The 24,601-nt window shown below is 40.5% G+C and overlaps 1 pseudogene across 1 annotated transcript; it reads left to right on the top strand.

Annotated features, from left to right (window-relative positions):
* The first annotated feature begins 3,223 nt into the window (after positions 1–3,223).
* LOC308196946 (ubiquitin carboxyl-terminal hydrolase 42-like) lies at positions 3,224–14,167 on the top strand (annotated as a pseudogene). The gene is made up of 15 exons: positions 3,224–3,452; positions 4,160–4,360; positions 5,447–5,557; positions 5,718–5,820; positions 5,984–6,051; positions 6,208–6,278; positions 6,813–6,895; positions 8,125–8,236; positions 8,597–8,737; positions 8,931–9,031; positions 9,489–9,630; positions 10,310–11,019; positions 11,390–11,478; positions 11,807–12,907; positions 13,407–14,167. The product of its transcript is annotated as a ubiquitin carboxyl-terminal hydrolase 42-like (transcript).
* Positions 14,168–24,601: the final 10,434 nt, after the last annotated feature.

Raw genomic sequence — 24,601 nt, 5'->3', positions numbered from 1 at the left:
AGCAGACTGGCATGAGTTTTAGCTATACTGGCAAATATCAAAGCACACCTGTGTAGTCCCAAAGCTGGGAGAAAAGCAAGGAAACCTTGAAGAAAATAGGGAGGCCTGTAGCTTGTGTAGTCTTTTAGCTGAGAAAATAAGGAAGGAGAGAGACAGGTAGCCTTGAGCTAGCAGAAGCAAGGAAGAGAAGGGATAAAAGGGAAAAAACAAGAAGGAGAAAACCAGCTCCAGACTGGCCTGTAGTAACCTTTTGCTCATTAAGGGTCATTAACACATTAGAAATCACACCTGTCAAAATGATAATCCTTGCTAATGTGGGATTCGGTGTGTGTCCCCCTCCTCCTGTACCCCCCCCCCCCCCCCCGGTGTTCCTCTGTAATGCGCAAGCTCAGTAGAGAAAAGTTAGGTGAGCTGTAATAACCAATCAAAAGGAGCCAAAGAGAGAGTTTTCACAAGTTTCCTGTGTATGAATGACGGTGATTCGAGTCAGAGGTGTGCTTGCTTTGCGAAAGATAGCCAAGTACCTGACTCTGCAGAGTTCTGTAATTAATTATGTAATTAAAAGACCTTGGTGTGCATTCCGACTCTGGGTGCTTATTGGCGCGGTGCACTGGGCACGAACTCGCGGACAACATCTGTACTCAGTGTGATGCCTACAGACAATCCTTTACTGTTGGGACCTGCATATTTTTCTGTGCCTTCAACACAAACCCTTTGGTACAACTAGTTCCCTACGTAGCTGCCAGTTCACCACTCAGTTGCACTTCTGAAGAGGAAAAGCTATTTCCCTCTAACGTAGGAGCACATACTCTAAATGCAAGCTTCACTCAGCTGGTCATTTACTGCAGGACAAGATTTGAAAACTGTTGTGGAGATTCTGTTGGGTTTTCTGCTTACAGAAAAATTAAGTGCCAAATCGCCCTCTACTCCGCTTTGTAGTGCTGCATTTAATGGAGATTCAAAGAATTTCATTTGCTCCTCCGTTTATGGACAACGAGCTGAAGGAACAGGTACAGCACATCAGCCTGGAATGCCTTCCCTCCCAACCAAAGTAAACTGGAGCTGTAACTAACACAAGCAGAAACAAGGCTTCCACGTTTTCAGCTGAATAAAGTTCCAACAAAATCATCCTCTGGGATTTGAAGCTTACTTCAAATTACATGCCAACAGCTCTTTTCCCTGAAAGGTCTTGCCCAGTTCTTACGTCATAGTAAAGTGTATACCTATAAAATTTACAGTTAACGTCTTCACTTAGTTTGTCCAATTTTTGCATTATCGCTCAGCTGTGTGCTCATTTATAAGCTGATGCATGTATACAAGCTGCTGCTCAAGTCCTACGTCTTGTTTGCAATTCTTCGTTTCCTTGTTGCCAGCATATTGTAAAGCGGATCCCTGCTGCTACTCGCTCTAGAAGAAAAGGAATCATCGGTTTGGTTACCAAATACCCGCTTCTGGAAACCAGAAGTGTTTTGGTCTCTCTTCCCTTCGAATGACTCCACACCTCTCATCAGATAATGGATTGCTGACCTAGAATCAGAGAACATCCCAAGGTGGAAAGGGCTCACAATAATGAGCGAGTCCAACTCCTGGCTCCACACAGGACCACCCCAAAAGCAGAGCCTATGTCTGAGAGCATTGTTCAAACACTTCTGGACCCCCGTCAGGCTCGGTGCCACGACCACTGCCCTGGGCAGCTGTCCCAGTGCCCGAGCGCCCTCTCAGGGCAGCACCTGAGGCGCACGGGGCTCGGCGGGGCGGCCCGGGAGGGGAGGAGGACGGCGGGGCGAAGCGGCCGCTCCCTCAGAGCCGTGTCCCCGCCGCCTCGCCCGCACGTCGGGGCTTTTTCGTGTCGGGGCTTTTTCGTGTCGCGCCCTCGGGCTCTCGCCGCGGGCGACATGCCGCTCCCCAGCGCGGACAGCTTGCGCGCGGGGCCTGCCCGCGGCGGCGGCGGGAGGGAAACCCCAACCGCAAAGCCCTCCCGGCAGGGAGAGCTCGGGGTGAGGGCCGGTCCGGCACCGACAGTAAAGACACGCCGGAGGAAACGCTCTGCTTTTAGCCGTGAGCACCGCGGCCAGGTTGAAAAGGCGTCACGCTGGAGCTCCGAGTTGGGCGGCGTTCCGAGGCCGTTGTGGCAGTTGTGGAGACGGCCTCGGCTGAGGTGGCGGCTGCTGTCGCTGCTGTCCCCTCTGTCCCCGCTGTTGCCGCTGTTCCCGGCGCCTGGAGACCCCCGGCAGCCCCCTGTGACAGGACCTGTGGCCCCGGGGAGCAGGTCCTGTGGCCCCCTGTGCCCGCCGCCTCGTCGGCCATCCCGGCAGCAATCCTGCCAGCACAGAATAGCTCACCGGCTTTACGTGCGTTTCAGGGTAAAGTGACGATTAACTTCTATTTCCTGGCTTGGGTGCTGCTTTATTCTTTAACGGAGCTTCAGGTTTAAAGGTTAAACTCAGTTCTGTCAAGGTTAAACTCAGTTTCGTGAATGGCATCTTGGACAAAATCTTAAGCTGTGATTGACTCTCTGCTTAACAGAGGCCAAACGTGTACCTACTGAGAAGCAGGTCATAGGTGATAAGCCCTCACAAATTAACTTGCTATCACAAAGTGACGCCCAGAAAAAGTGTATTCAAAAGCTAGGCTCATTATAGAATCACAACCAAGCCATCATGACTGGTGCAGTAGACAGTGAGGTAGAGGGTGAGCCCTGGAAAGACAGAAGTAAAGTAGCAGCGAAATGCAGGTACCTTTGTGCACACGAAGCAGAAAAGCGCAGGCAGTAAAGTAATAGTGCTCCATTACTAGCGTGAGCAACAATTATATATAAATCGCAACCATTATCTATTAGATAATAGGTAATAATTAATAGATAATTGCAAAGCTCCAAAAATGCAATAAATAACTGATTCCCCTCAGAGAATGTCATTTGCATTTTTATATTAAAAAGACTCCAGAGTTGTAATGGATTAAAATCCTACGAAAGTGAAAGAAATGGCATCAGCCACTAGTTCTGCAGAAGCTAAAAGTAATACTGATAGAGTTTTGATGGAAATTTTTCCTTTGTGTGTTTAGTTTGGGGATTCCTTTTAAATCATTCATACCAGCAAGTTAGTTGTTCAAGGCCGTTTCTTTGAGATTAAGTGACAGGACTTCTACTACTCTTTTCTTCTTGGAATGCTTCTTGGTATTCTTACGTCAGCCAGAACATTTGTCTCTGTCGCAGATGAGAACAATGACCATAGTTAACAAGCCCAAATCTTCAAAGTCTAAAAAGCCATCTTCAAGGCGGTCTGGCAAATCCAAGAAACCGAGTACTAAAAAACTGATGTCACGCACCGCAAACTGGGGCCGGATACCACCTGCAGAAGATTCAAGCCAAGTCTCTGTGGCCCAAGGATGTGGAGGTGCTATTTATTGTAGATCCTCTGAAAAATCTAAGCCTTTTGCCCAAAGAGATCTAAGTAAGTGTGCGCTTTATCCTGCCTCCGTTTTCTTCAAAACAAAAGTAGAAAGTGGTAGTTCTTGCTTGTTGCACTGATAGAGAACAGGACTACTGTGAATAAAGACTTCCAAAGCGATTCTCCTAAGGCAACTGAAGTGACTGACGTTACAGAAATTAATTTTGATATATTTACAGTCGACAGAGAAATGTGGGGAGCATTTTGTAATGCACTGATTCATCCATATCTTTTCTGTTTTGCAAAGAAAAGTGTTTGATTGTTGCTATTCACAGGTTCCATTATTCACAGGTTTTTGAATGTTAAGATTGCTCAGGAAAAGATCTGATATTTGTAGGGGTACCGTCATTCCTAGTTATTTGTTTTTACATTGTCCTTGCATTTATTACCATATAATTTCAAGTCTAAGTTTGTGGTTGAAGTTATAATAAGGAAAAAAGCATATAATAAGGAAGAAATTAAAATGGTTGACTAAACTTTTTTTTCCCAAAACGTTGTGTTGACCAGCCAATTTGAAGATGGCGGTATTAAAGGTGTCTGCAATAAGTTTTTCTGTTTTGGATTGTAGCTAGTTCCTCTAGGTGCTCCCGCAGAATAGTATTTTTACTATGCCTATATATACTTTATATATTCACTATACCTATATATACTTAATACCTTTCTTAGAAACAAACAAACAAAATCTCTTTTTAAATATAACTTTCTTGCAGTTGTTAATGATGGAATTGCTCCGCCACAAAGGATTCTTTTTCCACCTGAGAAGATACGTATGGATTGGCAAGAAACACAAAGTGTTGGAGTTGGCCTGTACAATCTTGGCAACACGTGTTTTCTTAATGCTACTCTACAGTGTTTGACCTACACCCCCCCACTTGCCAATTACATGCTTTCTCTTGAGCACAGCCAGTCATGTGAGTACTTTCTAACAGTATTTTAAATCTGTTGGATAGCTGTGAAGGTGAAAGAACAGCAGTGATTCTGTGAGACAAACTTACTTGCCTGATTTTACCTGTAGACGCTGGCTTTGAGCATTGTATTAGCAGTGGGCTCGGAATAGCATATGGAGTGCGTTTAATGCACCATGTGTTTTTTTTGTTTGTTTGTTTGTTTGTTTTTTTAAAAGGATCTTTTCTTGCTTCATGGGAATAATGAAGTGCATTGGACAGTAATGCATTTAATGAACATTTGGCATTTGGGCTATTTGGGCTTCCTGCTGCTAGAAAGGCAATAAAATTTAGGATGTTGGCATCATAGGTCTTTAGTCTGCACAGCCGAGGTTCCATAATGCACTACAATAAATGGTCTGTTCGTTGTTGAACCAATTAAAAAAAAAAAAAAACAAAAAAAACCTAGAAAGCAATATGAGCTGTTATGAACACGACTAGATTTTTTTGTGGGACTGTATTAAAATCTAGACTGATTTTGTCCTAAATAAAATATTGTACTATAAAGTAAATGTTGTACTAAACCTGTATGCTTTTTAGGCTGGTATCTTTGTATCGATACCTAGAAATTTAACTGTTTTCTTCCTGTATATAGAAATCGTTTCAGTTGAGAATCCTGTTGAAAAAAGGAGGGCAGAAGTACTATTACATACATTACTGTAATTTTTCCTTTCTCCCAAAGGACTCGTAGCTCTGTATCATGAAGCTCACCTGACAGCACTGTGCTGAAAATAACCCACGTTCTCTTAATGCTGTATCATCAAGGTCAAATATTCTTTCCTCATACATTTTGCAACCTGTGGAGTTCCCATTCCTGTCAGCCTTTACAAACGTGACTTTGCAGTAGTCTTTTAGATTTCTCATCACAAAATGCACTTGAATACAGGCTTAATGGATATTTTTATTCTATAAAGTTGTGTGAAATGAAATGTTAGGAGACTGTTGGGACAAGGAGAGTGGATATTGTATCTATAGTTTAAATGTTACTTATATGTTTGTTTGTAGTTATGTCTGTTTCGCTAGACTGGGATGCTTTCTTCTTTCACTCTTCAGGTCGTGAACAAGATTTTTGCATGATGTGCACGATGGAGACTCACATTAACCAGGCCCTGCGTTGCACTGTTGATGCCATCGAGCCTACGCGTGTTATCAATAATCTCAGTCGTAAGTGGCTTCAGATGTGTTTCTTTTTCAGCATCTTGTAATCTTCAAATAATTATTTGATGTGTATAAATGGTTTTAACACTGTAAAGAAGAGAGATTTTAGAAACAGGAGAATTACTTCATTTTTAAATGAGGTGAATACTATCATCTTCTTATTTAGGAATAGGACAACATTTCCGTTTTGGCAGTCAAGAAGACGCACACGAGTTCTTGCGCTATACTGTTGATGCTATGCAGGAAGCGTGCTTGAATGGAAGCACCAAGTAAGCATAAACAAATTCACTTTTATACGTTCTCTAGCACCTTTTAGGCCTTTATTTACTATCAAAACTGAAAGTCTAGGTCATCCTTGGTTTTCATAAAACTCTTTGAAGAGTTAACTGTGTGCCTTAAATCTTCTGAGGTCTGATTATAATTTATTTCCAGATTGGACAGATCTTCTCAAGCTACCACCATCATTCATCAAATATTTGGAGGATTTCTAAGATCAAGAGGTACTTTTAAAAATATTCCTGTCCTTAGAACTGATCTGTGTCTTTTGTCGGTAGTAAAGCAGTCTGTAGTTTGTCTGAAGTAGTATCTATCGACAACTTGAATGTGGACAGTTAGTCTCCTTCACGTGTTGTTAAGCATTTATATTTTGCTTCCAGTGAAGTGCTTGAATTGCAAAGCAGTTTCGGATACGTATGAGGCATTTCTTGATATCACTTTGGATGTAAAGGTAGGAGGTTTTGTAAATATAATTCATGATGTTTAAGTACATGTATAACTTTCTAAATTAAACTTGTTTAACTTAAAAAACCAAACCACGTACAATGTTAAAATATAAGAGCTTGGTGGTGGTTAGAAAGTGGATTGGACTTTGTCCTTCTGTGGAACCCCTGTAAATAGTCTCCACGTCTGCATTGGGTTTAAGGGGAAAGAATTTTATTGCTGCGCAAAGTATAATACTGTCACACTTCTTTGTTGTTCTACCTCAATATACGTCTAATTGTTAGACTGTTGGATTTGTTGCCAGTATTGATGAGAAAGCACACTATAGATGCTGTCTGCGTTACTGGAAAATGATTTGTTTCAAAGTAGAATGACTTCCAGGTGAGGTAAACGCTGAGCATGCTCTTTCTGCCTCCTTCTTGACAGTGCTCATAGTAGATCGCTTAAGTATGTGTTAGTCAGGTTCTCTTATAAACTCCTAGTGCGTCTCTGGAATTTTGAATTTACAGTGACTTTACGCTCTTCTCTCTCGCTCCTCTAGGCGGTTTCATCTGTTACCAGAGCTCTAGAACTATTTGTGAAACCTGAAGAGCTGGATGGAGAGAATTGCTATAAATGCAGCGAGTAAGATTATTACTAATTATGTCTTAATACTAGATATTAGTTTTATATATTACATGACTTAGAGCGTAAGTTATCCTTTAACTTCATTTAGAAATAAGGAGACGCAGCATTGTTGTTGTTGTTGTTGCTTCATTTTCTAGTAGTGGTGAGCTGAAGCAAGGAGCTATGGAGAATGATTTGGAGTGGAAGGCAGCAGCAGGTTCCTGCAGGTCCTAGCGTTCACTGTGAAACAAAGTTAGATTGAGTGTCAGGGAATGTGAGCTGGCTCTGTGGTAATGAATGTTAGCAGCCTGTGCTGGCTCACTAAACAGCGTCTTGCACAGCTCTTGAACTGTGAAACCTGTCGATGTGGACTAATGTCCGAAATGAGCTCCCTTAAGCCTAACCCGTGCACAGGGAAAGCCTGTTGAGTTCAGGCGCTCTCTGTGCTGATCAATATGTAAGATGTTTCTACGTATGTGAGAAACAATTGAATATTTGCATAAGATGGTTTGGCAAAACAAGCTGTTAGTCAAACATCCCCTCAGAAAAGCACAGAGTGCCCGGCTCAGTTCTGTAGAATTCATGCCTGACCCCTCTAAATGAAAAATGCAGTATCCACTTCTTGTTGTTGGATACTAAGGAAATTAGGGTGTCGAATCAAGAGCGTCCAATAGGTTATTAAAGCAATTTAATCCCAGGTTCGTCTTGGCCTGCGGATCCTAGAAAGCAACATGCAGCGTATTCAGGATTCTCATAAGTGATGTCTGAGGAAGAGAAAGAACTGTAATAGCACCTCACATCTGAATTGCATGGTCCTTCCTTAACGTGCTCTTTGAGGTGTGATCGGTTCAGTCACACTTAAAGCCAGAATTTTCCGTCTTTTTGTGAGTTTAAAAGGAAAGGCCTTGCACATGTACAGTACTTTTTCCATTGCTGATAACTGTTATTAGTCTTATATATAACTCATTTTTACTATTTTTTGTTTATATTTTATAACTCCCTGGTAATACGCTTTCGTGAGAGATTCCTGTTCCCGCTATGCTCTGAGTTGTTGGTAAAACTTACCTTCTTCTCTGTATTAACAAACGTGACATGCAGTGCATGGGTTTATGAAAAGAAAAAACCAAACATATGATGCAAGTAAATATCATTCAAATAGCATAAGCATGCATGAGACATTAAAAGGAGTTTGTTTTGGGGGCAAAAAAGATGATGCTTTCAAACACTTGTCTCTGCTTGTTTTTAAGGTGTAAAAAGATGGTTCCTGCATCCAAGAGATTTACCATACACCGTTCTTCCAACGTTCTCACAATATCACTGAAAAGATTTGCAGATTTCACAGGTGGAAAGATCAACAAGGTATATTTCCCGCTGTAATACAACTTTGTCATCATGTAATGGGACATCCCCCAAAGCTGAAAGTTGTTAATATTTTCAGACAATAATAGTAGACTAACGACTGCGGCTTATTCTTTCTCTTAATATCAGTAAAGTTCCTGCTTGACAAGAAGCATATACTTTCCTCTGAGAAGGCTAATTCATCAGAAAACAGTTGTCTGCAACTTCTAGTATTAAACGTTGCTTATGGGAAGACTTATTTTTAGTGAATCAAGAGATATATTCATATAATTCCAGTCTCTGTTTTTTGGAAGTGTTTTTCTCTGGCTAGTCCGCGAAGTACTCTGATATAATTTTTCTATCTTCTTGGTCTCTCTTTAGGAAGTAAAATATCCTGAGTATTTGGACCTCCGAGCCTACATGTCTCAATCAAGTGGAGAACCACTCCTCTATGCCTTATATGCGGTGCTGGTGCATCATGGTATCAACTGTCGCTCAGGACACTATGTATGCTACATAAAGGTAGAAGTCAACATCATTTCTAACAGGGTAAAGGTTGTGCTGGCAAACCAGTTCAAGTGTTACTAGTAGTACTGTTTCTAGGGAAAAAGATTTCATTATATGTTTATTTGACACGTGTGTATTTTATTGCTATCTGTGATTTCATTTGGAAAACATGCAATTCATCTAAAGATATCGTTGTCTTTATTTGCAGGCTGGTAATGGACTTTGGTATCAGATGAATGATGCAAAAGTAGTCCGTACTGACATTAAAAGAGTTCTTGGTCAGCAAGCTTACTTACTTTTTTATATCAGGTAATAACAAGTATTCAAATGTGTTCAGAAGAGATTTACTCTCCTGTTATTGATACTTTTCTTTTTGCAAGTGTTTTTCTTTCTCTCCCAGGAAAAGATGATTATTTCTCTAATTCAGTTCTGTCTAACCTGAAATTCTCTGTCATTTATTATCTTTTGTTGCTTGGCCTTAAACTGCAGCACTTGTGTAAATTGCTGTATATGTGTTATCTGTAGCTGGCTAATTTAGAGGAGAGAAATGAAGGCCATCTGTGGTGTAAGAATGAATTATTGCTCTGAAAGTGATAGTCATAGTAGGAAGACTGTTACCTACTTTTCAGTTTGTAGTCTTGGCTAAGTCTTCTGTAGAGAAGGCTTCCATATCGTATGAACTGTTCCTATAAAATTATAGGATGGGATTTAATCCAAGAGTAGGCCGAAAGAAAAACTAAACTGAGATCACTGCTCTTTTCTGAAGGCGCTATGATTTGACGCTCGGAGAACGTGCTTTTTACTTAGCAGCACCGTCTTATCCCTGTTCATTCCCCCCTGGTCAGCGGGGGGCTAACAGTAAGCAGGCTGGATTTCTGGGACCACGACTTCCTCCTCATATGATTAAGGTAATTTAGGGAAGCGGGAGGGCAGATAATGGCACCAAACGGACAGTGGGTTTGGGGTTTGGTGTGGGGTTTTTTGTTTGGTTTTTGGCATCTTTGTTTTGTTTTCCTTCCCACGCTGCAGCTGTCTTCACAGCCCTCATGCTACAGCCAGAGTCATTCAAACAGTGGTTACTGCTGAATTGCGCAGCCATGCGACTCCATTGTTTATACCTCCTAGACAGCTTTGTAAAGCACAGAGAGCTACGCTCTTTGACAATTTAAGTAGAGTGTACTAATCCTCGAATCATTTAAAAGAGGACTTGTTTTTCCTATCGACGTCACTTTAGCTAAGACAGGGAAACCAAATTGTCTTATTCCTGAGCACCAGAACAATTATTCCAGGCTTTTTGGGGTATGTTTAAAGGGGAAACTAAATATATTTGGGAATAGCTTTAGGCAATGTTAAGTTGTTTGGATGGTTTTCAAAAATGATGTTAATTTGATATCAATATGCAGTAAACCAAAAGCAGGAATTAAATACACTTATGGGACTTGCATTTATCTTTTAAGGGCAGTGTTTTTTGCTTTTTAGGTGTTAAGACCATTTGTAGAAATACTTAGTAGGAGAATGACATGTTTAAAAATGTTAAATGGAGTGTTTCCATTAACCCGTCTTGCAATTTCTTCTTTTTAAATACAGAATTCAAGTCGTTTAAATGGAAATGGATCCATAAAAGAGGATGCAAATACCACTGGTGTCACCCTAAAAAGGCCATCTTCAGCACCACCAATGGCCTGTGTTCAAGAACAGGCGATTACCAGGCCTTCAATTACTGATACGTCAAAAAACCAGAAGATCACCATCAGTATTCACAATAAATTGCCTGCTCGTCAGACTGTGTCACAGCCTGACTGTCTTAGCAGTGCTGTGGAGGATGAAGATCTCTACAAGGCTGTTCCTTCATCCACAATCACAAATTCGGTAAAGCAAATGAAGCAAATACAAATACAAAAAAAAAAAAAAAAGAGTTTCTGCTGAAATTTTTGTGGAGCCAAAGGTGAATGGAAATCCTAAACTCAGCTCTGATAACACAGTCCCTTACGGTGCAGAATCTTCAGGAAAATCTGAGGAGGAGTCAAAGGGCTTATTTAAAAGGAATTGCAATGCAATGTGGAATTTTGGTTGGAAAGGTAGTCCGTACATTGCAGAATTCCCATTCTTCCTGTCAGAATGCTGATGAAGGAAGATCCCAGCATGAGCTGCCAAACACTGATTCACTGAATGGTGCTATTAGTTTAGTTCATGAATCTAAAGAAAACGGACTGAAACTTGATGATTCCACTTGCCAAGTTGAACCTGTTAAACCTTGTGAGATGTTCTTTTCTAAAACAAACGGATTGCTTGAAACATAGTAGTTTGCTCCATCGAGAATTTCTCACCCACGATGTATTCGGGAGTGTTTATCATGTTCCTAATTCAGGCGAAATGCTGAGAAAACACAGCACAAATTTGATCGTAACCCTTTGTGATATTATGCCATTAGAATTTGCAGAGCTGAGCTGACATTAGAACTTGTCAGCTTAAGCTGAGCTGAGATAAAAATTCTTAAGTTTCATAAAGTAGATTTTGGGAGGTGAGTTGGCGTTATCTTTGAAGTGTAGATAATGCATACAACACAAAGCGATCTTGCTTAGCATTTAATGTAGAAATTCTGAGAAGACTAGTCCTCAGCACAAATGGTATTTTTTCTGTCTGCTGACTTGTGCGTTTTAGTTGCAGATGCCTGGAGCTATGCCTCCAGTCCCTCGAGAAGTCATCATGGAATCCCTCACGGCCAGCCAGCTGAACAGCTTGTCAGAGGAAAGAAGGTAAAATGAGCACAGTCTGATTAAGACAAGATTTTATGGAAGTTCATTGCGGTTTTATCTGTCTACTAATACTATTTAATGGAAGGATTTAAATCAGTAGAATTCCGTACTGTATGGCCAGTGTTGCGAACAGAACTAATGATCGACACTGTGCATAGCACTCTGATGCAGGCTGGTGCCTCGCGGAGAACTTGTGTTTCTTCATAGAATGTTTTTCCGTTTTTCTCCATTATCTGGAGAAACATTGGCTGTTCCCCCGTCGCCCCCACCCCTTTTTTCTCAGAGCAGCAGGTGGAGGGAGACGGAAAAGTGTTTTTATTTTGTGCAGTGTCCCGGGACCTCCGAAATCTACTGAGAATGATGAATACCTTGAACAGTACCAATGTGATGACCGTGGAGACAAGGAGAAACCAAGAAGATCAAAAGAACATGAACTGATTTCAGAAGAAAATGTTTTCTACATCAAAGAGTCTTCTGAGACTGGTGAGAAATTGCGGCAAACTTCCCCTCTAAAGTCTGACAGTGAATGTAGTTCTAAAAACCTTTCCTCCTTAGCTATTACAGATAGATGCCAAGATACAAAGGACGAGACTAAAAAATCTGACAAAGAGCGTTACCAGAGAAAGAGGGAACATTCTCCTACTGAAGAGAAGGAGAGTCAAAAAGATGGTCATTCCAGCAAGAGAAGGTGCTCTCGGAGTGTGGAAGTTGTTAAGCAAAAGCGTCACAAGCAGGAGTATTGGGAGGGAAGCAGGTACAGATCTTCCCATAGTGAAAGGAACAGCCCTGATAATGGCAGAAGACCAGTAAAATATTCAAAGTACAGATCTCGAAGCAGAGGAAGATCAGAACAAGATAGCGCTAGATATTACCATTCCAAAGGGGAAAGAAGTTGGAGCAGAGAAAGATACTATCAAGATGAACCACGGAAATGGGAAAAATGTAGCTATTACAAGGATTACTATTCACCTCATGCAGCAGGAGACAGTAGAGAGAGAAAGTTCTCTCACGGTGATAAAGACTTTGACAAATTGACTCAGACTTACTCCAGCAGGTCACATAAGCGTTATCATTACAAAAGCAGATGGCCTCACGGTTCCCTCTTGAGAGAGGAAGATGTACATCACTTTAGCACACCCAGAGCAGACTCACATCGTTGCTCAGTAGCTCAGCAACATTCTGGAAAACATTCGCGTGAGAGACATGCACTTCCACCTGTGTCAGCTCATTTGGAGAACTGTCGCCAGAAAAAGGCAAAAGAAGGAAACAGAAAAAGACAATATACTCGTGCAGAAGGTAGTGAAAGTGAAATAGAAAGGCAACGCAGAAAGGTAGAAAAGGAGGTTTTAGGTGGTGAAAACATGAAAAAATATAAGAAGTTCTAGAAGAAAAAGAAGTCTGAAGATAAACAGGGAGAGAAGGATTCCAAGTAAGCAGGGATTCCAGCCTAATCAGCATTTTTTTTCCTAATTCTTTTCTGGGTGCTTCTCATGTTTTGTTTTTTTTTTTCATAGTTTCTGAGTTATTTAGATAGCATAATCTGGCTGGGGATCATGACTGGGGATCATTAGGTTGATCAGTGAAGACAGGAAAGGTATTGCTGAATTGTGTCAGAGCACTAGCTTTGGACCACGTAGTTCGAATCACATCTGCACACCATTCTGGATTAGGTTAAAATATTTTTTTTTTTTTACTTGCACATATTCCAGAGCTAACCATTGTTAATGATCTGTGTACCAACCAGGACCTATGGTCCTTCAATCTGAGGGCTTAAGTTTGCTGCATCTAAAGGAAGTTACATGTGCACAAAGTACCACAAAATAGCTGACATGCGGCAAATCATCGCCTGTGGTAAAATAAATAAAGTTTCCTGTATGCAACAAGTGCCACATCTTTTTTTCTCTTTTTAACTTGCATGTTTCTTTCAGACTTTATGATTTGTATTTCTCTGCGCTCCACTTTGACAATGCCAATCGCAAGCGTAACAAAAAGAAGAAAAAGGAGAAACATCAGGAAAGTGAAAGGCTTCTTGGAACACTTAGATCCTCGTTTCCAGAAGAAAACCCGGGAGAAGAAGGAAGAATCCCATCCTCCAGATGGCTCTTTATGAGAGCAATGCAGAAGTGAGGGCAGTAAACAACCTCACAAGGAAGGGAAGCCTTCCAGTGCAGGTGAAAGGAAGAAACATCGCATCCAGCGAGTATATTAAAGGTAAGCGGCTGCAGCATGTTTATGGGATTCCTTTTAGATTAATCTAGAGATTATCTAAAACAGTCTTTAAATGCTTGATGACTGAACAGTCTGCTGGATATTAAAATATGTTTTGAAAAATATGTTTCAAATGTTGTTTTTTCAGCTGTGTGGGGAGAACAAATACAGTGGCTATGAATATTTTGGCTATTATTCAGAACAGCATGTGGAGGGATATGTAAACTATGTAATATGTAAAAATATGTACTATGTAAAAATCCTGCTTTTTTTCTCCTTTTTGTTTTTTTTTTTTGTCTTTTTCTTTTTTTCCCTGCTATTATAGGTTTAAGAATATAGAGGAATGCGCTGATGGAAGCCATGTAAAGAGTCTCCAAATTTGCATTGGGTTTAAGCGGAAAGAATTTTATGTCTGCACAAATTATGATACTGTCAAAACTTCTTTGTTGTTCTACCTCAATATACATCTAATTGTTAGACTGCTGGATTTGTTGCCAGTATTGATGACAAAGCACACTATAGATGCTGTCTGCGTTACTGGAAAATGATTTGTTTCAAAGTAAAATGACTTCCAGGTGAGGTAAACGCTGAGCATGCTCTTTCTGCCTCCTTCTTGACAGTGCTCATAGTAGATCGCTTAAGTATGTATTAGTCAGGTTCTCTTATAAACTCCTAGTGCGTCTCTGGAATTTTGAATTTACAGTGACTTTACGCTCTTCTCTCTCGCTCCTCTAGGCGGTTTCATCTGTTACCAGAGCTCTAGAACTATTTGTGAAACCTGAAGAGCTGGATGGAGAGAATTGCTACAAATGTAGCGAGTGAGATTATTAACTAATTATGTCTTAATGCTAGATATTAGTTTTATGTATTGCATGACTTAGAGCATAAGTTATCTTTTAACTTCATTTAGAAATAAGGAGACGCAGCTTCGTTGTTGTTGTTGTTGCTTCATTTTGTTTAAACAACTGGTGCACGGAAATAATCCCAAACTTGAAAACGTTACATCTGTTTTGGAAATCTAAGAAGAGTGGCTATTAGCTGATATTGGACTTTTCTCGTAGCATTGTCTGCACCATGGCTTGTCAAGCTTCCTAGGCGTGTAGCTGCATGCTGAAATATTCATATTGGCAGAAGTGAAAAGACATGCCCAGTAAGTAGTGGTGAGCTGAAGCAAGGAGCTGTGGAGAATGATTTGGAGTGGAAGGCAGCAGCAGGTTGCTGCAGGTCCTAGCGTTCACTGTGAAACAAAGTTAGATTGAGTGTCAGGGAATGTGAGCTGGCTCTGTGGTAATGAATGTTAGCAGCCTGTGCTGGCTCACTAAACAGCGTCTTGCACAGCTCTTGAACTGTGAAACCTGTCGATGTGGACTAATGTCCGAAATGAGCTCCCTTAAGCCTAACCCGTGCACAGGGAAAGCCTGTTGAGTTCAGGCGCTCTCTGTGCTGATCAATATGTAAGATGTTTCTACGTATGTGAGAAACAATTGAACATTTGCATAAGATGGTTTGGCAAAACAAGCTGTTAGTCAAACATCCCCTCAGAAAAGCACAGAGTGCCCGGCTCAGTTCTGTAGAATTCATGCCTGACCCCTCTAAATGAAAAATGCAGTATCCACTTCTTGTTGTTGGATACTAAGGAAATTAAGGTGTCGAATCAAGAGCGTCCAATAGGTTATTAAAGCAATTTAATCCCAGGTTCGTCTTAGCCTGCGGATCCTAGAAAGCAACATGCAGCGTATTCAGGATTCTCATAAGTGATGTCTGAGGAAGAGAAAGAACTGTAATAGCACCTCACATCTGAATTGCATGGTCCTTCCTTAACGTGCTCTTTGAGGTGTGATCGGTTCAGTCACACTTAAAGCCAGAATTTTCTGTCTTTTTGTGAGCTTAAAAGGAAAGGCCTTGCACATGTACGGTACTTTTTCCATTGCTGATAACTGTTATTAGTCTTATATATAACTCATTTTTACTATTTTTTGTTTATATTTTATAACTCCCTGGTAATATGCTTTCGTGAGAGATTCCTGTTCCCGCTGTGCTCTGAGTTGTTGGTAAAACTTACCTTCTTCTCTGTATTAACAAACGTGACATGCAGTGCATGGGTTTATGAAAAGAAAAAACCAAACACATGATGCAAGTAAATATCATTCAAATAGCATAAGCATGCGTGAGACATTAAAAGGAGTTTGTTTTGGGGGCGAAAAAGAAGATGCTTTCAAACACTTGTCTCTGCTTGTTTTTAAGGTGTAAAAAGATGGTTCCTGCATCCAAGAGATTTACCATACACCGTTCTTCCAACGTTCTCACAATATCACTGAAAAGATTTGCAGATTTCACAGGTGGAAAGATCAACAAGGTATATTAAGAATATACCTTAAGAATATAGAGAAATGGTCTGCTTTTATTTTCATTTTCTCTTTTTTTCATTTTTCTCTTAATATCAGTAAAGTTCCTGCTTGACAAGAAGCATATACTTTCCTCTGAGAAGGCTAATTCATCAGGAAACAGTTGTCTGCAACTTCTAGTATTAAACATTGCTTATGGGAAGACTTATTTTTAGTGAATCAAGAAATATATTCATATAATTCCAGTCTCTGTTTTTTGGAAGTGTTTTTCTCTGGCTAGTCCGCGAAGTACTCTGATATAATTTTTCTATCTTCTTGGTCTCTCTTTAGGAGGTAAAATATCCTGAGTATTTGGACCTCTGAGCCTACATGTCTCAGTCAAGTGGAGAACCACTCCTCTACGCCTTATATGCGGTGCTGGTGCATCATGGAATCAACTGTCGCACAGGACACTATGTATGCTACATGAAGGTAGAAGTCAACATCATTTCTAACACGGTAAAAGGTTGTGCTGGCAAACCAGTTCAAGTGTTACTAGTAGTACTGTTTCTAGGCAAAAAGATTTTCTGAAATAACCCCAAACTTGAAAATGGGATCTTGTATAAAATCTTAAGCTGTGATTGACTCTCTGCTTAAGAGAGGCCAAACGTGTACCTACTGAGAAGCTAGGTGATAAGTGTTTTTGTACACTTATAAGTGGTCATTTTGTAAAGAGACTGCTGAAAAATCTGAACAGTGCTGCTGCAGAACTCTGAATGGGGGGCTAGCAACTGTCTTAACTGATCTGGAATCTTGAGTTTACTTTTCAGTGGACAGGAGGAGAGTCTCTCAAGGCAAACAGAGAGAGAAATAACACCCGATACTCATGTCAACATAAATTTATGCTCAGAGTGTAGGTGTAGGAACAGCGTCGGTATGTATATGGAACATCGGGAGAGGAAACTATATCGGTATTTACAGCTTTTCTACTTCCTTGTCAGAGAGACGTTGTCTCCAAATTAGAAATTGATGTATTTTGAATAAGGGCTGGTGGATCGGATTTATTCTTACTAGTGTTAATATTTGCTCTTGATTAGTACTTAATATCTGGTAACGCATCAATCAATCGTCAAAAATAAACTTAAAAATGTGTAAGGCTTATCTCGTTGGTCGATACAAAGACCAAGGTCTTTTCTCTTTTCTCTTTTTTTTTTTTTTTCCCAGTATTGTTTTTCTGTTTTCCTTCTCACTGCAGTCTTGATTTTGTTTCTTGTCCCTTAAGTATGTTTTCAATGTGTTGTTGAAACATTTTCCCTTTCAATGCAAAAAAAGGAGCTGTCACTGGTGTCTGCAAGTTGAAGACTGGAGCTTATCTGAAAATCACTGAGCCCAAGAGCTGTCACCTTAGTCTTCCAATAGGACAAGGATGTCTTTGTTTCTCAGTTAAATGCATTTTTCAGGTTTGTGTATTATTTTCTCAGGAATGGAAAGTGTGCGCACAATTTGCCAGTTGTGGGACTAGGAGTTCTCTTATTTCCTGTGCTTTGTTTAACCTGTCTTAAGTTTAATGGATAGCAATCAAGGTGTACTAGAAATCTGAAAACACTTTATGCTTTGTTCTCTCAGTCATTTTGGTATAACAAACTAGCTTATGGTTTAAACCCTCCATTAGGTTAGCATTTTCCCTAAACGTAACAAGTCCCTGTGTGCTACAGGAAGACAGTAACAAAAAATTAAGTATAGATATTCATCCTGCCATTATTCAGCTTCTGCCTATGGACAGACAATTACACTTATTTAAAGCGGTATCCTCTTGAAACCTAATCAGCATGTTAGAAAGCACTTAGTTATCGGCTTTTGTCCTGGAGGGCTGAGGTTTGTTTTGTTTTGTTTTACATTCAGCATTTCCTTTTCTAGCTTCCATTCCCCTGTTGTTTTGCATGAGGAAAACATGCAGCTTTACAAAGTAGAACGGAAAGAGATGCTTTTCAGTCTAACTTTTCAGTTTTTTGTAGGAGTTTTAAATGTGGTAGGTGCAAAACAGCATAAGTACTGCTGCCAAAGTTATATTCAAACAAGTATTTCTTGGAGAAGCAGAAGAAGCCCAGGGAGAAATAAATTTACAAACATGCTCTTCATGCTCTCCTTTCCCAAGATTTCTCTGAGATATATCCCATAGTCTGTGGGTTTTGAGGTATGTGGTTCCCAGGAGTGAAAAGGAGGGCCAAACAGCTCTCCTCTCGGATCCCCACGTGCCAGGGCTTTAGTGTACTGCCACTTATGGCTCTGCTTTTCACCTGGAAAAAGCGACCTCATGCTGTAAACTGAGGAGCCCTGCAATTGTTCTACTTGGTTTTTTTTTGTTTTTTTTTTTTTTCCCCTGCTCATATAGGCTTAGAAATGTGCTGATGAAACAATAAAAAAGCCAGCTTGGTACATCTCCTTACAAAAAAATAAGTACAAACTTGAGCTCCTGATCGGCTTCATGCTGAACTCTGTGCTGTTCTTGTCGTAATCTTGGTCTCTCAGTAGATAATATGGTTTAATTACGAATAGAATCATGTGATGAAGAAGATCTCACACTGCAACAAATTCAGCATCTCAAATGAAATTTTACATTTTCCGTGATTTTCTTTCTGAGCAGAAGTGTGTAGTATTAAATATATATATATATATATATCTGTGATGAAGCCACGGTCGCAGTTACTCAGATATCTTAATAAGCACTTGCAGGAAGATAAATTGCTGCATCTTTTAGCATTATTTAATTGTAGGGTTAGAGACATGTTGATTCAACAGTGCTGTAAAGTTTCTAAGAGGTCACTTTGAAAAATACCAGCTAAATTACTGGCAAGACTGCACCCGTTCTTAAAAACAAACAACCCCCCCAAATCATCTGTTTTCCTCTTACAGGTAACTGAAGTAATCCCCGAAGAAGACAGTTCACTATCCAAAGGCAAGTTTTATTTTTAAACATTTTCTACATTTTATACCTAGCCACAACTTAACAACCAGTTAACGGTCGGTGACAATCCTGTTCAGTGTTGAAAATGTCATTCTGGCATAGGAAACAAAGGACTTCATCTTCTTGCTTTACAGCTGAATGTCTTCTACATAATGTTTGGAGAAGTGAAATCTTGCTAGAGGTTTTCAAAAATTCTGCCCGGTTTGGATGATGAAGTAAATTGCCATAGTCAGTAGATTCTGGCACTGACAAGTTCCTTCAAGCTAAAGAGGGAGTGCGATTGTTGCAAAGCATGACTGTGTTTTGAGACAGGGACGACCACAAGTTTTAATCTTAAAATACGACATGGAGGGGAGGCTGGTTGTTCACACATTCTTGCAAACATTAATACAATCTGTCCCATTATCAAGAACAAAATTAGGGACTGAACGGAGGTCTTTCAAATACCAGTGTTGCAAAAATAGACTTTTTATGCTACTAATGTCAAAAGAATCCTGATTGTACTAAACTGTGTCTCTTCTAGCTGATAAATCAGGAATAGCACAGAAGAAAATGCGTCTGCTCTAATGCTCTTTGGGCTTCGGTGAATTCTCTGGCCAGCAGATGGCGAACTCGCTTATTCTAAACCAGTCAAAAGTATAGGGAGAAAGTAAATGTCTTGCACACATTACACAAGTCCAGGGCATTGGGATCACTGGGCTACATGAGTGAAAGAGATGTACCCCAACAGTACCCCACTTAGATACGCTGCTTGCAACATAAGCAGGATGGGAGGGCTGTGCAAAGCAATTTTGGTAAATTGAGGAATTCATGTATTTCATCAAGCCTAAAGATACTAATTAGTTTCATGTGGGGGAAGGTCAGTCTTTCAAAGAAAAGAAAAAACATCTCTTAAGCAGGATTTTCTGAATGGTGGAATCTAATCTGAAAAAAGGCCACTTCAGCAGGTTATTTATTTATTTATTTATTTCTTACTGTATTGAACCTCTCAAGTAAGCTAGGAGCAGACTAGGAACAACTGAGGACTTGTTAGAGTGTGCCTTTTCACCTGGACTCATGTTACTTTGAATAAATTAACAAGGATAGCTAGTGATAATTTGTGATTTAAGGAAATTCCAGATACGTGAGAGAAAGAGCAGCGTTAAAGCAGTTAAATTCCTGCTCTCTCTAATAAGTGCTCTCTCTAGCCAGTTTCTGAACGCTTCTGTTCTGTGGCTAGGATTTGGTCAGCTTGACCACAAGATCACTAGTAAAACAAGGATGCCGTCCAGTCAAACCTTCAAATGAATGCAACTTACCTAAGGTCTACCGTTTGCTATCAAAACAGGTAGCTTTGTCCTAATATTCTGTACAGTTGACCAATTTTAGCATGGAACTGAAATGCAGTCAGTTTAATGGGAGGGCTTTGGAAGCTGCCTTCTCCAGTCAGTTCAGCCCTGTAGTCAGAGAGCAGATCAAGCTGTGTGCAGGCTTGTGACTTCTCTCTTTAGAAAGAAAACCACTGAGCCAGACAGTTCCATGTTGAGTATCACAACAGGGAATGACATTTCTTCCCTTTGTCTTTCAGATGCAGAGCTTACTGATGGAAGCCTTCAATACTCAGACTAAACCTACCATCAAAACGGACGACCTTTTTACCATCCAAACCAACCATTTTTCCATCAAACCCAACACCTTGGGTTTTGAAATGAAACTGGTAAGCCACAAGTCTTTATTGAATCTATTTTGCAGTGAAAGGGTTTTCTCTGTAACCTGATCATTTAAACTGTTGTGCTTAAAAGAAGGTCACTTGCAAGAGCGGTTATAATCCATGCTATAAAATTGAATCATCCTCTAGAAAGAAAAAAAAAAGGAGCAATTATCTTGCATGTACTCTTGATAAAGGAGGAGCTACACAATGGTATATAGTTTCACACTTTATTTTTGAGAATGTCCAGGCTTAAGTAACAGCTCTTGATGATAAATGAAAAGATTAATACGCAGTGGATTTACACAGAACATTGCGTTTTTAACAATGATCGATACAGAGTATTTGTCATGCAAATCACCTGTGTACACCAAGAAATACTTATTTCAATATATATCTGTACAGTATTTACATTTTATATTTAAACTCTAACTCGAAACATTTTCCAAGAAAATACAGAAATGGAACTGGTAAGCCACAAGTCTTAATCTGCAGCATTTGGTCTACAACAGACCTGGCTTTTCCAGCAAGCGTATCTACATAGATATGTAACAAATCTTAAAAATAGGCATTGTTTTTATATATGAAGCATTATAAATGCTGCTTGGTTTATAAAGCTTCGGTTTTGTACCCGTTTAAAACTGTTCAAAATGTCAAGTGATTTAGAGCTTACTTTGTCAGAATATTTTAAAATTTAAGTCAGTCCAGGGGAGTTTAACTATTATATACAGTTCTCTCCCTAGATTGCACTGGCAACGGGGCAGCAATTTAATGCTAGAAATAATATACTTCCTGCTACGATCTCCTCAGTTACATGTTACTCTAAATAATTATTTCTGCAGGGTATAAGAACTTCAAATACAGCAAACGAACTCTCAAGGCGTTTCCTTTGTGCTTACAGGTAGACACCGTCGCCTGGCTGGATAAACAGATTTTCTTGAAGGTGTTATTTCAGCATATAAGAATTGATTAAAAAAAAAAAAAAAAAGTGCTTCATGGCTTATTGGTTTTGTAATCTCACAGTTCTCCAGGAACACTTGATTTGCTGCATTTCACCATTACACTCGTCAGTAGCACTGATTCTGGTTTATCACTATTTGCATTACAAATCTCCTTGTCCAAAGCCTAAACTGATGTATGCACTGCTTGAAAACAAAACGTGGTTGCAGAGCAGAAGACTCAAGTCATTAGGTTAGCAGCTGCGTAACCATACTGCTTTCCAAGCATGAGATGTAGAGCTTATTGAGTTTCTATGAAGAGTTTAAACGGCTCCCATTAAGCAAAGATGTCCCCACACTGCTACTTCCTCTTAAGCAAGGATTCTACCTCCTTTGGCTGAGGCTTGCTCCCTTACATTCGAACATTCATCCAAGTAGCCTGCAATTCCACATTCGTGGGGGAAAGTCTATAGAATAGAAAAGGTTCCTCCAGTCTCTTCCTCTCAGCCTTTTTTTGAAGCATGCAATAAAGCAAAACATTCACAGGCTGACCTTCCATGCAAAACAAGGCAACTTAGTAAGACAGGAACCGCAAAACTGATTGCTCTTTAAAGTTAAAATGAGATTTGAAATAGATCAAGTTAGCAAGTGGTGTTAAGTCTGTAAGTAAGTCTGTTTTTGCCAGTGCAGCACAGTTCCCTATCATGTAGCCAGAGCTGCTTCTGTAGCTCCAAGAAGCAAAACTGCTTTGACAAAATACTGTGTCATGAAAGCATTCGTTGGTGCGGTAGGCACAGCTCAGGTTCAACAACTGAAAGACCATCAGAGTGGGACTGCAGAAAGATCTTTCAGAAGTTCCAAAAAGACATGTGGGGGTGGGAGTTTAGTTGTGTTAGATAACACAATCTTAGATAAAGATTTTGGTCTTAACGTAAAAGTAAGGGCGTCTACCAATTTCTTCAACTCCAACAACTGAAGCACAAGTCTGAAAAATCGCCTTTAAGAATGCAATGAAAATATTTAACTCTTCTGTATGTTCATAGTTTGTTGTCAAGCAAAGGAATGAATGCTGATGCCTTAACTATCTAGGGCTGTAGCTTACAGAAAGACTACACCTTCCTGTTTTTTTCCCTTTAAAAACGTTAAATCCATGTGAAATTATTTGGGGATGTTTTCACATGCAAAGCCTAATGCAACTCGTGCCTAATGCAAGCCCTGTCATCTTCTTCCTTTAGTAGTGTCGCATTAAGGGGTGTAGCCGATTGACCGTTACGGGTCCGGTCGGCTTCAGGGTACTGAACTATCACGGCCACGGATCCACCAACAACGCAGCACGCCCTCGCTCTAGTCGCGTTCAAGGAGAACTGTCACGGCCAGGAACAATGCAATTAAGTGCAGTTTATTACGGCAACAGATACACAGGTCCTTTGGATTGCCAGTGATAAATTCACTGTCTGCAAAAGCAAGCTAGCATGCATGAAATGCACAGGTACACGGCCTAGGTATTAAGATGTTAAAAAGCATAAAGACGCTAGAGATTTCTAAGTTTCCGTGGAGACGCCTGGTATAACCAAGCGTTCAGATCTTACCTCGCAGCATCCCAGTGGGCGGGGGGGGGGGGAGGGGTGAGAGGCTCAGCCTGTCGACTGATGTCAGAAGGTATCCTTCGTGACAGTATCTTCCCCAACATTCCCTTTCTCTTAAGCCAATTTATATTATTTTCTATCTTTTAGGTGGAGCTTGAGTGACTCCAGTCATGCGTATCTTGGTTGTGATTGGTAGAAATTACCTCGCTTGCGTTTAAAGGTACAGGCTCCGAGAAATTCAGAGGATGTGCTCAGTGAGGGGTGGTTGCCCCTTGGAGGCGGGTAGCTTTTGGGATGGAGGGGTGCTTATAATGCCTAGTCACTTAAGGCAATTACTCCACAAGGAGTAACTTTACTCCTTTAACTTAACTACTTGAACTACTTTAAGCTTTAACTACAGCATATCTAAAACATAAGGAGGATGTTACTATGTAAAAAGCAGATGAAACCAGTCCTTAACTCTTACTGCTTATTGTGCGTGAGCAGACTGGCATGAGTTTTAGCTATACTGGCAAATATCAAAGCACACCTGTGTAGTCCCAAAGCTGGGAGAAAAGCAAGGAAACCTTGAAGAAAATAGGGAGGCCTGTAGCTTGTGTAGTCTTTTAGCTGAGAAAATAAGGAAGGAGAGAGACAGGTAGCCTTGAGCTAGCAGAAGCAAGGAAGAGAAGGGATAAAAGGGAAAAAACAAGAAGGAGAAAACCAGCTCCAGACTGGCCTGTAGTAACCTTTTGCTCATTAAGGGTCATTAACACATTAGAAATCACACCTGTCAAAATGATAATCCTTGCTAATGTGGGATTCGGTGTGTGTCCCCCTCCTCCTGTACCCCCCCCCCCCCCCCCCGGTGTTCCTCTGTAATGCGCAAGCTCAGTAGAGAAAAGTTAGGTGAGCTGTAATAACCAATCAAAAGGAGCCAAAGAGAGAGTTTTCACAAGTTTCCTGTGTATGAATGACGGTGATTCGAGTCAGAGGTGTGCTTGCTTTGCGAAAGATAGCCAAGTACCTGACTCTGCAGAGTTCTGTAATTAATTATGTAATTAAAAGACCTTGGTGTGCATTCCGACTCTGGGTGCTTATTGGCGCGGTGCACTGGGCATGAACTCGCGGACAACATCTGTACTCAGTGTGATGCCTACAGACAATCCTTTACTGTTGGGACCTGCATATTTTTCTGTGCCTTCAACACAAACCCTTTGGTACAACTAGTTCCCTACGTAGCTGCCAGTTCACCACTCAGTTGCACTTCTGAAGAGGAAAAGCTATTTCCCTCTAACGTAGGAGCACATACTCTAAATGCAAGCTTCACTCAGCTGGTCATTTACTGCAGGACAAGATTTGAAAACTGTTGTGGAGATTCTGTTGGGTTTTCTGCTTACAGAAAAATTAAGTGCCAAATCGCCCTCTACTCCGCT

Source organism: Anser brachyrhynchus (genome assembly GCF_964034855.1).
Source record: "Anser brachyrhynchus genome assembly, chromosome: 6".
Taxonomy (NCBI): Eukaryota; Metazoa; Chordata; class Aves; order Anseriformes; family Anatidae; genus Anser; species Anser brachyrhynchus.
The sequence above is the reverse complement of the archived record's forward strand: the minus strand, read 5'-3'. Positions and strand labels throughout refer to the sequence as shown.